General features: G+C 48.0%; 1 protein-coding gene across 18 annotated transcripts in view; it reads left to right on the top strand.

Moving 5' to 3' along the window:
- LOC143673140 (voltage-dependent N-type calcium channel subunit alpha-1B-like) overlaps positions 1-14,276 on the top strand; it is a 201,198-nt gene that overhangs the window by 32,136 nt on the left and 154,786 nt on the right. For 2 of the 18 annotated variants that reach the window (XR_013170212.1, XR_013170206.1), the window contains exon 1: positions 6,687-6,871. The exons of the other annotated variants lie outside the window; for them this stretch is intronic. The gene's annotated coding sequence lies outside the window, so the exon portion shown is untranslated. Of the gene's footprint in view, positions 1-6,686; positions 6,872-14,276 lie in introns of those variants that run through there. 18 annotated transcript variants of the gene reach the window in all.

The raw sequence follows: 14,276 nt of genomic DNA, 5'->3' as shown, positions 1-14,276 counted from the left end.
CCCACAAGTTCTGTGATTTGTTTTTTCAGATTTTCTATTTCTTCTTTTTGTTCAGCCCATATCTTCTTCATGTCCTCCCTCAATTTATTGATTTGGTTTTTGAAGAGTTTTTCCATTTCTGTTCGTATATTCAGCATTAGTTGTCTCAGCTCCTGTATCTCATTTGAACTATTGGTTTGTTCCTTTGATTGGGCCATATCTTCAATTTTCCGAGCGTCATCCATTATTTTCTGCTGGTGTCTGGGCATTTGATCAGATCTCCCTGGGTGTGGGACCCAGCTGGTTGAAAGGTTTTTCTGTGGAATCTCTGGGCTCTGTTTTTCTTTTCCTGCCCAGTAGGTGGCGCTCGTGGCGGTCGTTTGTCTGCGGGGCAGTCGGCCCGGGAAACCGCGCGTGGAGGCGGGGGTCGCTGGCCGTGGCTTGGGGGAGTGCCGGTCCAAATTGCCCAGCTGGCCCGAGACGCCAAGCGTGACGGGAGGGCCCCACTATCCAACGTTCCCAGTCAGACCGGGGAGCCACGTGCGTGGAGGGGACCCCAGACGCCAGCCACCCCAGCCGGGAAAACGTGCACCCCTCGGGTATCTCACAGCAGTGGATTCTCCCTACCCGTTCAGCTGTTCCAGAATGGGGTACGCTGTCTTTTTTGGTCTCTGTCGTGACTCCGGGAGCTGTTTTGTATTGTTTCTGTTTCTTTAGTTGCTTTTCTGGAGGAGGAACTAAGACCCGCGCGTCATACTAAGCCGCCATCTTCTCCGGAAGTCTACATGTAGTTTTATCATGCCTTCTTATCCATCCCTCCAATCTGTATCTTTTGATTGTGGAATTTAATAAACTAGCATTTCATTTTATTATTATAAAGGCAATATTCTTTTCAGCCATTCTGTTCTTTAGTATTTATATAACATATTTTTTCAACTCTTTTCCTTTATTGCAGCCTTCTTTTTGGTATAGTGGACCTTTTGTGATGTTTCCTTCTCATCCTTTTCTTATTATTGATTCTGTATATTTTAGAAATTCTTTCTTCATGGTTATCCTGTGGTTTGTGTTACATAGCCTACTGTCTATAGCCCACTAATTTGAAAAATAGACAATTTAGATAAAATAGCATTCATGTGCTGTCTCTCCGTTTCCCCTCTTTATATCCTTTTTGAAAACATTTTTAATGTAAAATATAACATAAAATGTACAAAGCAAAGAAAGAAAGCAGCAATAATTTTCAAAGCACATATCCCTCTTTACCTATTTATATTTTATGTGTACAATATGAGGAAATAAATGTTTGTTATGTTCAATTGTATCCTGGGTTTTATAGGAATTAAAGATTAAAGTTATATATGGAGATTTCATAACCACTGGGTTTTGCATTTATGTTTTTTTGCTACCTTTAGTGATGATCCTCATTTCTTCATTTCAACTCCAAGGCACGTTCTATTTTCATTTCCTTTCAACCTGAAGAACTCCAGCTATTAATTCTGTTTGGCCAAGCTTTTTGTTGAACTCTCTCAGGTTTTATTTATTAGTGAATATTTTGAAGTCTCCTTTATTTGTAAAATAACTTTTATTCCACACCAAACAATCCATCCTAAATTTTAATCAATGGTTCTTGATATAACCACATAGTTATGCATTCACCACTACAGTCAATATGAGAACATTCTTATTTTCTCAGAAAAAAAAATCCCATACCTCTTTTATCCCTCATTATTGAGGTTTATCTTTCTGTAGTGACTTTGCAACAATTAATTAAAGACTATTACAGTGTTACTGTTAGCTATAGACCTTAGTTATCATTAATTGCATTTCCCCATGTAACATCCTATTAATACCTTGTAATAGTGACATATATTTGCTCTAGATCCTGTAAGATTTTATATTTATACAATTAATTGCCATCATTGCTCAGTCTGGATTTCACTGTTACCCAGTCCCAGATTTTATCTTCTAGCTCTCCTTCTGGTGACATACATGATTTCTAGCCTTCCTTTTTCAACCATACCCACACTCTGCTTTGTTAATAACACTTACAGTATTGTGCTACCATTACCCAGCATTGTCCTATTCATTTCTAAACCTTTACTATGAAATTTATTGAACATTCTGTACTCCTTAATCATCGGTTGCTAAGCTCTGTCCACTTTTTTTGCTCTCAAGTTTAATTCTCAGAATTTGTAGTTAGTTCACATTAGTGAAACAATGCAATATTTTTCCTTTTGTTCCTGGCTTATTTCATTCAACATGATGTCTTCAAGTTTCATTCACCTTATTGCATGCTTAATGACTTCTTTCCTTTCTGCAGCCATGCAATATTCCATCATATGTATACACCACAATTCACCTAGGTACTCTTCAATTGATGGAGCCTTGGGCAGTCTCCAACCATTAGCAATCATGAATAATGTCACTATACATGTTGGTGTGAAAATATCTATTTGTGTCCCTGCTTTCAGTTCTTCTGTGTAAATACCGAACAGTGGGATTACTTGTTCATATGTTAACCCAATACTTAACTTCCTGAAGAAATGTCACACTGCCCACCAGAGGGGCTTCACAAGTCTACCTTCTGATGAACAGTGAACAGATATACCTCTTTGTCCATATTTTCTCCAACATTTGTAGTTTTCTGTTTATTTTTAAAAGTTTTATTCATGCATCATATACTCCATTCTAGGTTTGCAATCAATGGCTTCTCATATAAACACATAATTATGCATTCACCAGAACAATATATATGAAAATATTTACATTTATACCAAAAAGAAAGAAGAAAATATCCAATAACTCTCCCTTATTACCTTCTCTTAATGACATTTAGCTTTGGCATATTGCCTTTGTTGCAATTAATGAAAGAATATTGCAATGTTATTGTTAACTTTAGACCTAGCTTGCATTCATTTTATTTTTCCTTATACCATCCCATTTTTAACATGTAATAGTGAAATATATTTGTTCTCATTTGTGTAAAAAGTTTTTTTATATTTGAACAATCACCACCATTACTATCTATACTAGGTTTCACTAAGTTATACAGTCTCTGTTTTTATCCTGTCCTACCTCTTGTTGCAATACATGCTCTTATTCCTCCTCAGTCAACCATATTTACACTCAGTATTGCTAACCATACTTACATATTGTGTTACCACCACACAGTATTATCTTATCAATTTCTGAACTTTGCAATCTCTATAGTTAAACATCCTTTGTTCTTTCAGCATCATGTGCACACTCTATCATTTTCCTATATCCTGATAACCTGTGTTCTCAAATTTAACTCTCAGAGTTTGTTCATTATAGTTGTCATATTAGTCAGACAGACCAATTGTCCTTTTATTTCTGCCATATTTCACTCAGCAAATGCCTGCAAACTTCATCCATGCATGTTGTTGCATGCATCAAGACATCTTACATCTGCAAAATAACATGTAATGTGGAACTGCCTTCCAAAATGGTTGCACCATTACACATTCCTACAAATGGTGAAAAACTGTTCCTCTTTTTCCACATCTTCTCCAATACTTACAGTTTTCTGTTTTGGTTTTTTTTTTTAATTTATAATGGGCATTCTAGTAAGGTAAGAGGGTTTTAATTATGGTTTTTGTTTGTATTTCAATGACAGCTAGTGATGTTGAGCATCTTTTCATATGCCTGTGAGCCATTTTTATTTCCACTTTGGCCATTTTTTAAATTTAAACTTTTTGTTTGTTTGATTTTAAATTGTAGGATCACTTTATATATTTGGATAGTAAGCCCTTATCTGATATATGGTTTTTAAATATTGTCTCTCATTGATCATATTGGCTTTTTACTTTTCTGACAAGTCATTTAATGTGCAAATGTATTCAGTTTTGAAGAGTTCCCATATATCTATTTCTTTTTTCATTGCTTGTGCTTTGAGTTCAAGGTCTAGGGAAACACCTCCTACTGTAACACTTTAAGGTATTTCCATATATCTTCTTCTAAGAATTTTATGATCTTAACTCTAATGTTTAAGTCTTTGATCCATTTTGAGTTAATTTTTTTTAAGTGGGAGATGGAGATCTTCTTTCAGTGTTTTGAATATGGATATCCAGTTTCCAAGTACAATTTGCTGAAGAAATTTTTCTCTGTCTCAGTTGAGTGGATATGGCTTCCTTATCCAAAATCAATTGTGTGCATTATAAGCTACATTTCTGAAAACTCAATTCAATTCCATAAATCAGTGTATTTATTATCATGCCAGTACCATGTTGTTGTTTTTTTGTTGTTGTTTTTTGCATGGGCAGGCTCCAGAAATCAAACCTGGGTTTCTGGTGTGGCAAGCAAGAATTCTGCCACTGAGCCACCATTGCCTGCCCAGTACCATGCTGTTTTGATCACTAGAGATTTGTAGTATGCTTTAATGTCTAATGTCAGGTACTGTAATACCTCCAACTTTTATGTTTCTTTCCCATTTCTGTTTCACATTTTATGTTAATGATTTTAGCTATTCTGGGCACCCTGCCCTTCCAAATAAATTTAATTATTGCTTTATTCTATTTCTGCAAAGTATATTTTTGGGAATTTGATTGGTATTTTGTTGAACCTAGAAATAATTTTTGGTGGAACTGACATCTTAAAAATATTTAAACTTTGAATCCATGAGCACTTTATGTTCTTACATTTATTTAGGTCTTCCTTGATTTATTTTAGCAATATTTTGTAGTTTTCTGTGCATACATATTTTATGTTCTTGGTTAAATTTATTCCTAACTATTTTATTCTTTTGGTTGCTATTTTAAATGGAATTTTTTTCTTGACTTCCTTCCTCATATTGCTCATTATAATTGTATGGAAACACTACTGATTACTGCATGTTGATCTTGTATCTGTCCACTTTGGTAAATTAGCTTCCTAACTCTCATAGCTTTGCTGCATATTTTGGGGTTTTTTTTTCTATATAAGATAATGTCATCTGCAAACAGGGGTAGTTTTACTTCTTACTTTCCAGTGTGGATATCTTCTATTGTTTTTTCTTGCCTAATTGCTTTAGGAATTTCCAGGACAATGTTGAATAACAATGGTGATAATGGGCACACTTCTCTTTACTCCAAAATTTAAAAGGAAAGCTTTCAGTGTTTCATCACTGAGTATGATGTTAGCTGTGGGCTTTTCATATATTTCCTTTATCATGTTGAGGATGTTTCCTTCTATTCCTATCCTTTGAAGTATTTTCACAAGAAAGAATGCTAAATTTTGTTAAATTCCTTTTCTGCTTCAATTGAGATGATTATATGGATTTTTCCTTTGATTTGTTGATATGGTGTATTACACTACTTTATTTTCCTGGGTTGAACCACCTTTGTATACTTAGAAACCTATTTGGTCTTAATGTGTAACTCTTTTATTGTACTGCTGGATTCCATTTTCAACTATATAGCTCTCATTTTGTGACTGCATGGTTTTAAAAACATTGTGAATGACATCCCCTTTCAGTTTCAACCTATTTTTTTGTCCTTGAGTCCAATGTGAGTATCTTTTAAATAGCATAGAGATGGATCCAGCTTTTTATCCACTCTGCCAATCTGTCTTTGCATTGGGGAGTTAAATCCATAACCAGTCAGTGTAATTAATGTAAAGGCCATACTTTCTTCAAACATTTGCCCTTTGGATTTTTTTTTTCTTTTTGCATGGGCAGGTATTGGGAATTGAATCCAGGTCTCTGGCATAGCAGTGGCAGAGCCACTGTGGTGCGCCCTGCCCTTTGGATTTTATATGTAATGTCATTTTTTTCTTTTTATCCTTTTAGCTACTGTTACTGATAATTTTCATTTCTACACTCTCTTCCAAACCTACTTTCCTGTCTTTTCTTATCAGCCTGTAGCACTATGTTTAACATTTCTTATAGGGCAGGTCTCTTTTCCACAAACTCTTGTCTATCTTTAAATACTTTGAACTCTCCCTCATTTTTGGGAGAGGTGTGTGTGCATGATTCGGGAATTGAACCTGGGTCTCCCTCATGTAAGGCGAGCATTCTACCAGTGAACCACCCATGTACCATCTCTCTCATTTTTCAAGGACAGTTTTGCTGGATTTAGAATTCATTTTTGGCATTTAGAGCGCGGGGAGAGGCAGACGCGTGGAGAGAGGCGGCGGAGCACCGAGGGCGGCTCTGCGGCGGGCGGGCGGGCGCGGTGGGAGGGGGCGACTGGGGCCCAGGATACCCGCGCGCCTCCTCGGCGCCGCCGCTGCCCGCGCGTCCTCGCTCCCCGCGCTCCACGGCGCCCTCGGCCCGCGCGCCTCCCGGGCCCGCCTCCTGCCAGCCTCCGGTACCGCGGCTGTCTGCAGGGCGAACGCCCAGACGGAGTCCCCGGGAAACTTGAGCGGCGCCGGTCGGCGGCGGAGCTCGGGCGAGAACCTCTGGCCCGGTGGCGCGCCCGGGAGACCCGCGTCTGCCCGCGTCGCCGGTGCCCCCCCCCCCCCCGGCAGCGCCGCCCCCTCGGCGCAGGGCTCCGGCTCCCAGCGAAAGTCTTGCTGGCGGGGGTTGGGGAAAAACAAAATCAAACAGCCACTCCCTCCCGTGGCCGCGGAGGGCACAGCCTCGCTCGGATTCCCGGACCTTCGCTTCGTGGCGACAACGAGCCCCGTGCCGGGCCGAGGAATGTGCGCCCCCCGCGGGCCGCCCCGCCTGAGCCATGCACCCCCACGGAGGCGGCGCGCCGGCCGGCATGGAGTCCCACGCGACCGCGGTCTGACTCTGCTCTGCGCCCGGCGGCGGGCGGCGGGCGGCGGACCGAGAGCCGAGACCCGCGGGACGGAAGCAGCAGGCGGGCGCCGCTCAGATGGCCGGGGCGAGGAAGATCTGAGGCTCGGCTGCCTGAAACGTGACCATGTAGATTCAACAACTTTCAGGACTCAGGTGAGCAACCCGGCGCGGCCCGGGCCGGGGTGCGTTTGTGCGTGGGTAGGGTTGGACTCAGCGTTGGGTCTTCAGTGCTGCAAATAAAGGGAACCCTGCTGCTCCTAGCAAGCGACCGGCGGCCAGGGGAGGACCGGTCCGGGGCTCCACGCCCGGCAGCCTCGCAGAGAGCGGCCACCTCTCCCGGGTTCCGCGCGTCCGGGACGCAACAGGGGCATTAGCCCCAGCTCCCCAGCAGCGCAGTGCCCTGGCCCCCCGCCTCGGCGCGCCTCCTGCTCCGGGCCCCAGGGTTCCGGCTCCCGGCGAAAGCCTTGCTGGCGGGAGTTGGGGAAAAACAAAATCAAACAGCCACTCCGCCAGCCCTTTCCCTTTCTCGGGTCTGAGCGCGGTGCCTCCCAGCTGCCCACCCAGCTGTTTGCCGGTGACCTCCGGGTGGGTCCGACGGGCACGCACAGCTGGAGGGCAGCTGGGGCGGAGAAACGCTTGGGCTCTGGGGAGCGTGGCCACACCCCACCCCCACCCCCAAACATAACTCCAAGCCTGCGGTCCTGCCACGGAGCTTGTCTGTGTTGGGAATCCACGGTCGGCTGGAGAACCGCGGGGCTCGAGCCCGGGAACCCGGGGGGGGGGGGGGGGGCCGGTGCACAGCAAGATCCTTCTCCGCAAACTTCTCCACTGCCCCGCCTGGGCTTCTCCAGCCCCTGCCTCTCGGTGCCTAGAGCCCGGGACACACTTGTCCCCCTTTCCAAGGCAGGCTGCCATCTTCCTTCTGCCCGGGTGGGGGTGGGGGTGGGGGTGGGGGCACTTCTCAGGGCCGGTGCGTTTGTTCCCGGGTTGGAACCAGACCCGGGAGGAAGCAGGCGGAGGTAGAGAAAGGCAACGTGCGATTCTCGAGTTCTTTCACTGGGAAGCACTGCACGCCCGCTGTGGGGAGAAACGGGACCGCTAGCTGCGGGTGCCCCCACCCACAGCCGGTAACAAGCCGTGGGGAGCGGCCCAAGGGAGAATCATATGCGCGTTCCGATTTCGAGAAATCGGAAGGGACAAGGCGCCCCAAGGGTTTTTTAGCTGCCCTTGGGTTGGGAGAGGATCCGGCTCTCCAGGAGTAAATACCGTTTAAAACGTCTAGTGAAAATCGCCGAATGCTGTGATTTGCCTTTTTGGGGGAAAGCCACACTTCTCCTAGTAGAGGATCTTGCTCCTCTAAGAGGTTAATAAGGGATCAGCTGGTGTTAGGTATTGGCTGGTCAGGAAAGGATATCCCGTGCTCCTGCTAGGTAAGGTCTGGGCTTTAGGCTGATCTGGGGCGCTGATAAAATGGAGCGACGGAGGCTTTGCTGGCGTCACGGCCGCCAGGCGCCAGGTGCGCTGCCGGCCCCTTCTGTTCTGCCCTCCTTTCTCCTCCTGCTGCTGGTCCCAGGTCCCAGCAGGACCCAACAGGCTCCCCACCCTGGGCGGTTCTGTCTGGACACTCCCCCTCCAGCTCCTGGACACTTTCCGAGCTGCCCTGGGGCCCCCGTCTCTGACGACAAGTTATTGGGGTGGACAATTTTTTATTGATAAATTGCTAGATGGGAAGATTATTACACTTCGATAAGGAGAGAGGAGAGTAAGTGGCATGGGAAGAAACCTCTTTGTTGGCTGTAAATTTACTAAAACAGTTTCTCTGAAGCATCCCCAAGTGAGGTTTACTTGGGATTTTGCTTTAGAAAATAGTTCTTTTGATGATTTTGAAGTTCGACCTTTTATTTTTCTCCCTTACTGTTAAGCATAGGAGACTTGCTGTGGTGCCTGTAAGGATGAGCTTTTCCTGGGCTCCTGGCAGAGCTCCTGCCTGGCAGTGAGGTCTCCGGGCAGAGGCAGGGGTCAGGGTTGGGAGGGCCTGTGTGCTTTTGTGTCCCGCCAAGCCAGGAGGGCCGAGAGCTGCGTGGTGGAAATGTGCTTCCCCCTGAAGACAGAGTGGTTACTTGTCCCTCACCTTCCCTTAGGGTCACATCATGGCCATCAAATGAGGCCAGGCAGCCTGAATCTGGAGCTGATCGCCATTCAGAGGGACATGAGGCAGAGGCTGGGTTTTACCTGGGGGGCCTCTCAGCTCCAGCTTTGCAGATGGTCTGTGCTTGGCTCTGCCTGTGGACGGAGCTTTTTCTTTTATGAGGTAGAGACAGGTGGAGGCTGGCTGAGGCTTACAAGAGCTTTTCTGTGCCTTTTGTGTGGTCACTGTATCAAAGCTCAGAAGAGACTTTTCATCAGCACAGATAAGGCTAACTCTTTAGGGAGACCCAGCAGCTTGACAAGTTGCATTTGAGCGTATACATAAAGGGACAGCCCAGAGAGGCTTGGAAGGGGGGCTTGCGCAGCCTGTGACCGGCTGGTTGGGGTGTTGCTGCCTGGGTGTGAGTGGCCTCCCCGGCTGCAGGAGTGTGACCCTAGCACCCTGTCCCTGGAGTGGCTCTGTTCTCATGCCCCTTCTCTTGGGAAGCGCTGGGTGGAGATGATATCAAATAAAAACACGACACTCTTTATTTGTGGAGCACTTTGATTTCTCCAGGCCCTCACGCAGGCTGCACTGTGATTGGGCCACCCTGTGGGGATTTGCGGCTTGGCACTCACCTCCTGCCAAGTCCCCAGCACCTGGGACCTTAATGGGGGGGTTTAGTGGATGGTGTGGGCACTTCATACACAAATGCTCTCTCCCTGTGAATCTCAGCCATGGCTGCTCAACTGATTGTCCTGGCATCTGGGCAGGGACAGGGGCTGGGGCACTCCTCAGAAACCATGGACCTTGCATCAGTCGTGGTTTTAGGAGGCAGCTCAGATCTTCTGGCAACATTGGTTCCTCTCCGTCCCCTCACAGCCACCCCCAACCAGGGATTCACTCCAGTCTTGCCTGCTGTTTGTTTATTTGTTTTAATCATCTGCTTGCCTTTTCCTGGCATATGTAAGAGAGCTCTAAGAGGGGAGCAGGGTAAGGCAGCTTGGTGTCCTCAGCTCATGACCAGCTGAGGTAGCTCCCCGCATCCCTGAGATGTCTGTCTCCGGGTCCCTTGAGAAGGAACAGCTTGCTCCCCACTCAGTGTCCTCCTCGGAGCTGGGGCAGCCGGAAGGCTGTGGGTGCGGCTGGGATCTGGCCCCGTCCTCACTGGACAGTCTGACCCCGATGCAGACAAGGGTCCAGCAGGCGCTGGCTTGCATTTCCCTCCACTCCCTGAGATCCCTGGGTCCCTGCCGGGAGGCAGCAGGGTTCCTGGGGAAGGTGGAGAGCCGGGTGCCCCGGTTGGCCGCAGTTATGACCCTAAGGAATGTTAAAGTAAAACGAGAGAGACTGGGATCAGGGGATCCAGAGACATCAGTCTTCAGGCAAGTTTATTTTCATCCAAGTACAAAATTATATACTAGCAAGAAAGGTGATAAAGGTTGTTTGCGTGTAAAAGCTAAACAATGCAAAAACAAGCTCCAGGAAGTAAGTACTTCTAAGGCTAGGATGTTAATTTCCCTTAAGCAAGTCTCTTCCACACCTCATTGTACTTTATTTGCATATCTTAGCCTCTATTGAAGTTCTAGATCCTGAAAGCTCAAGTCTGCCTTTCCTCATAGACTTGTAGTTTGCAAGCTTTAGGTTAAACAACCTTTTAACTCCTACATGCCCCAGTCACGGTGAAATGGGGGGCTCTGCCTGCTTCCAGGCCCTCCCAGACCCTTGGGCCTGCTCTGGGGTTGCATAAGAGTCATCACCTTTAAATACGTAGCTGCCAAGTATCCTTCAAAGTGTTACAAGTTAGTAGAGGCCAAACTGATGTAAAGATTAGCTTAGAAAGCCAAATATATCCTTGATCTAGATTTTCATGTTTGAAGTCTGGCACGAGGGTCTCTTCCTCCGAAGCCAGTCAGACCGGAGGGGCAGGCAGGGCCGGGGGCTTTCTCCTGCCCAAGCACACGGGCCTCTCCCCAGCTCTTCCCTCCCAAGACCCCTTCCAGGAATTCCAGGGAGCCAGGAGGCCTTGGAGCAAGGAGTGGTGGTTACATAACTCAGTTAACTCTCGACTTCTTGGGCTTGAAGAGAAAGTCAAAGGCTGGAGTGTGTCCGGGTTGGAGCCGCAGAGCCTGGGGGTGCCCCTGACCCCACCCCCATCCCTGGGCTGTCCCCATGCCAGGCATGGCGTCACCCCTGGCTGCCCAGAAGAGGGTTGCTGGCCCCTTCCAGCCCTCCTCTTAGGAGGCAGCACTCTGTGCCCCAGCAGTCAGCTACTCAGTGCCAGCTCCCCAGAGCCATTTCCAGGCTGGGACCTCCGGGAGGGCTCCCTCTCCATGTAGGGGAGTGGCAGCAGCTGCCTCACTAGTGCTAGCAGAGCTGGGCCCGGCCTGCAGGACAGAAGCTGGGGTCAAACTTTGCTGGGGTTCCTGCCTCTCTCTTTGGAAGGGTCCAGGGTGCAGAGGGGCCAGAAGCCACCAACTGAGCGCGAGATCATTGTGGCTGATAAATATCTCCCAAGCAACCAAAAGACCACTGGCTCTGCTCTGGGTTTCACACAGCCCATCGGAAATCACATGTTTACCATGTTGCCTGGGGGTGAGCATCACTACTTACTGGACCCAGGAGGTGAGGGCAGGGAGCGACCCCACTGCCAGTAAAACCCGTGGGCTGCAGAGATGCTAGTTCATTTGTGCTGGATTCATCATGATAGTCGCAGCCTGCTCCCTGTCACTAACGGGACTAGTTCTACTTGCTGGACCTTCTGCATCCATTGCACGTTCTCCAGGGTGGCTGGCCATGGAGGGCTGGCATTGGCCTGGGCCGTCGTCTCCTGGACGGTGCTGCTGCTAGGAATGTCAGTGCTCCAATCCTGGCTGCTGGAAAGGGGAGCAGAACTGGCAGGGCCAGGAGCTTGCCCTCATGGTGGAGACTAAAGTGGTTGGGTCTGCCAAGGAAAGGCTAGGAGTGTGTGTGTGTCCTGTTTTATGCTGGCCTGTGGGTTCCTAATTCTTCATTGCATCTTGAGAAGAGCATTTGACACATAGTAGGTGCTCAGGTAGAGTCCATGGGATGGATAACTTGTGTCCCCATGATACAGTGTCCTTTCTTTATCTGCGTTCTGCCCTCGTGCCCTGAATCCCAGAAAGGGTGTAGAGTCAGGGCCAACCTTAGGCACTGGTCCCAAAATATATGTTAGTTCTTCACCATGACTTACTTATGCTTAGCATTCCGCCATTAGAGATTCATTCCTTTAGAGTTATCATGATTAAAATGCAGACCTGCTCAAGAAAGTGATCCATCAAATTCCTTCAGTCATTACCAGTTCAGCATTAGTGACAATGTCAGATTGTTAAGGGTGTGGTAGGAGGGGAGGGGAGGGTGTGGATAGGAAGAGAACATGATGGCAAGTGGCACAAATCCAACAGGGGGCAGGGGCTGGGGTAGGAGAGCTTCACCAATGGAGGAGGGGACACTTAGGGCAAACTTACCAACTGCCATTGGCTGAGGTCCCTCCTTGTCCTTAGTGTTCTTGGAGCATGGGGCTATTTACACACCTGCTAGGGAAAGGGTGACCAGGAGGGACCAGTTTATTTAAAAGAAAAGGTTCCCGTCAGTCTGTAAGCCCACAGGGGGTGGGCTGGGGGGCTGTCAGGGAGAGTCTGTCTCATGCCTTATGACGAGTGCTCTTCTGTAGACACCTTCGATTATTATTATTATTATTATTAAAATGGTTATTTCACTCACTTAGGGAGGGTCTGAGAGCTGCCGAAGCAGACCCAGAAACAAGTAAATTTCTGCCCTTGTGGATCCTGTAGTCCAGCAGTGGTGGGGGAATGTGTGCAGGATAAAAACATGCTTATTATAGTAGAGGCCAGTGCCGGCCTGTAGCAATACAGTATGAGCCCCATTCACATTTTAAAATTTCCCAATAGCCACATCAGAAAAATAAAAAGGATGTGACGTTAATTTTAATATTTCATTTCATGCAATGAAACCCAAATATGATTATTTGATATGTAATCGATATAAAACAGCATGAATGAGCTACCTTACAGTTCTGTCCCATAATAAGTCTCCGCCATCGGGTGTTCAGTGTGTGCCCCAAGCGCTTCTCCGTTTGGTTTACTCATGTGACCAGTATCCACATGGGGTTAGCAGCTACCGTCGTGGGTGCTGGCCGTGGAAATCTGGGGGTGACAGCAGTTTCCTTAACACCTACCACCTCTGCAGGCATGGTCTGCTTTTGGGCACGCCACTCAGTGGAAGGTGCTCTGGGGAGGCCAGCCTGGCCAGCAGCCATCCTGACTCGTGGCGGATGGGTGCTGACCACCAGGACTATGCCAGGGCTGGAGGGAGACCCACAAATGGGGGCGCAGCACCTGCTTCTGGCGTCCCCAGTCTGCTGAGGGCATGGCCACACTGGACAGTCCTTCATACCTGCCTGGCGCGTCCCACACCAGTGTACAAGAACATGCTTTGGGGATTCGGACAGTGAGTGGCACAGCCAGTTCGCCTAGAGGGGTCAGGGCCGAGGTTGGGCGTCAGTCTCAATTGGTGGTGAGGCCAAACCAGCAAGTGAAGGAGCAAGACAGAGGGTCCACCCACCAGAAGGGAGGGCTGACCTCTTGGAGAAGCATGTCCAGTGTGCTCCTCAGGCCTCTGAGCTGGTCCTGGACCTGGATTAAGCCAGTCCTGAATGAGTACATGTCGGAAAGGCTCAAGCAGCTCCAGCTGCCATTCTGAGCTGAGGTGGTGCCACCCTCCAGGTCAGACCAGGGTCCGTGTTCTTTGTCCTCTACCCCGGCACCTGTTGCTGAGGCCCAGAGATGCTGGGCCACAGGGAGCCCAGGAGTGCCAGACCACGTAGGGCCTTACGGGTGGGGGAGAGATTGTGACTCACCAAGGTCTGGTTTTAATGAACGCTTTTAGAACCCTCATTCCAGAAAAGGGGTTTGGGGTTGGGGGTTGCTGGGTCTCAGAGCACATACCATCAGGGGTTCCAACCCCAGGTCAAGATAGCATTTTTTAAAAATGAAATGCCTGTTGCAGAAGGAAACTTGCTGCTGTTCCCAGGAATGAGAGTCTGGATATGGCCTTTTCCATGTGTCAGCCGAGGGACCCAGGGGCTGCCTCCATCCTTTTCCATAGTCATCGGGCAGGACGAGCTTCCACATCCCCACATGCCCACATGCCCACATGCTCACATGCCCACATGCTCACATGCCCGCATGCCCGCATCCCCACATGCCTGCATCCCGGCATCCCTGTGTCCCCACATGCCCGCGTCTCCTTGTCCCTACATGCCCTCATCCCCACATGCCCGCATGCCCCAAAACACAGACATTCAGAAATGAGCCCTGAGATGGAGCATGTCCCCCATCTTCACAGAATCCCTTTACTGCTGCCACGGGCATTGCTATTTTCCCTTCT

This window comes from Tamandua tetradactyla, unplaced genomic scaffold (assembly GCF_023851605.1).
Source record: "Tamandua tetradactyla isolate mTamTet1 unplaced genomic scaffold, mTamTet1.pri scaffold_141_ctg1, whole genome shotgun sequence".
NCBI lineage: Eukaryota > Metazoa > Chordata > Mammalia > Pilosa > Myrmecophagidae > Tamandua > Tamandua tetradactyla.
Note: the sequence above shows the minus strand (reverse complement) of the source record. Positions and strands in the feature narration are given on the sequence as shown.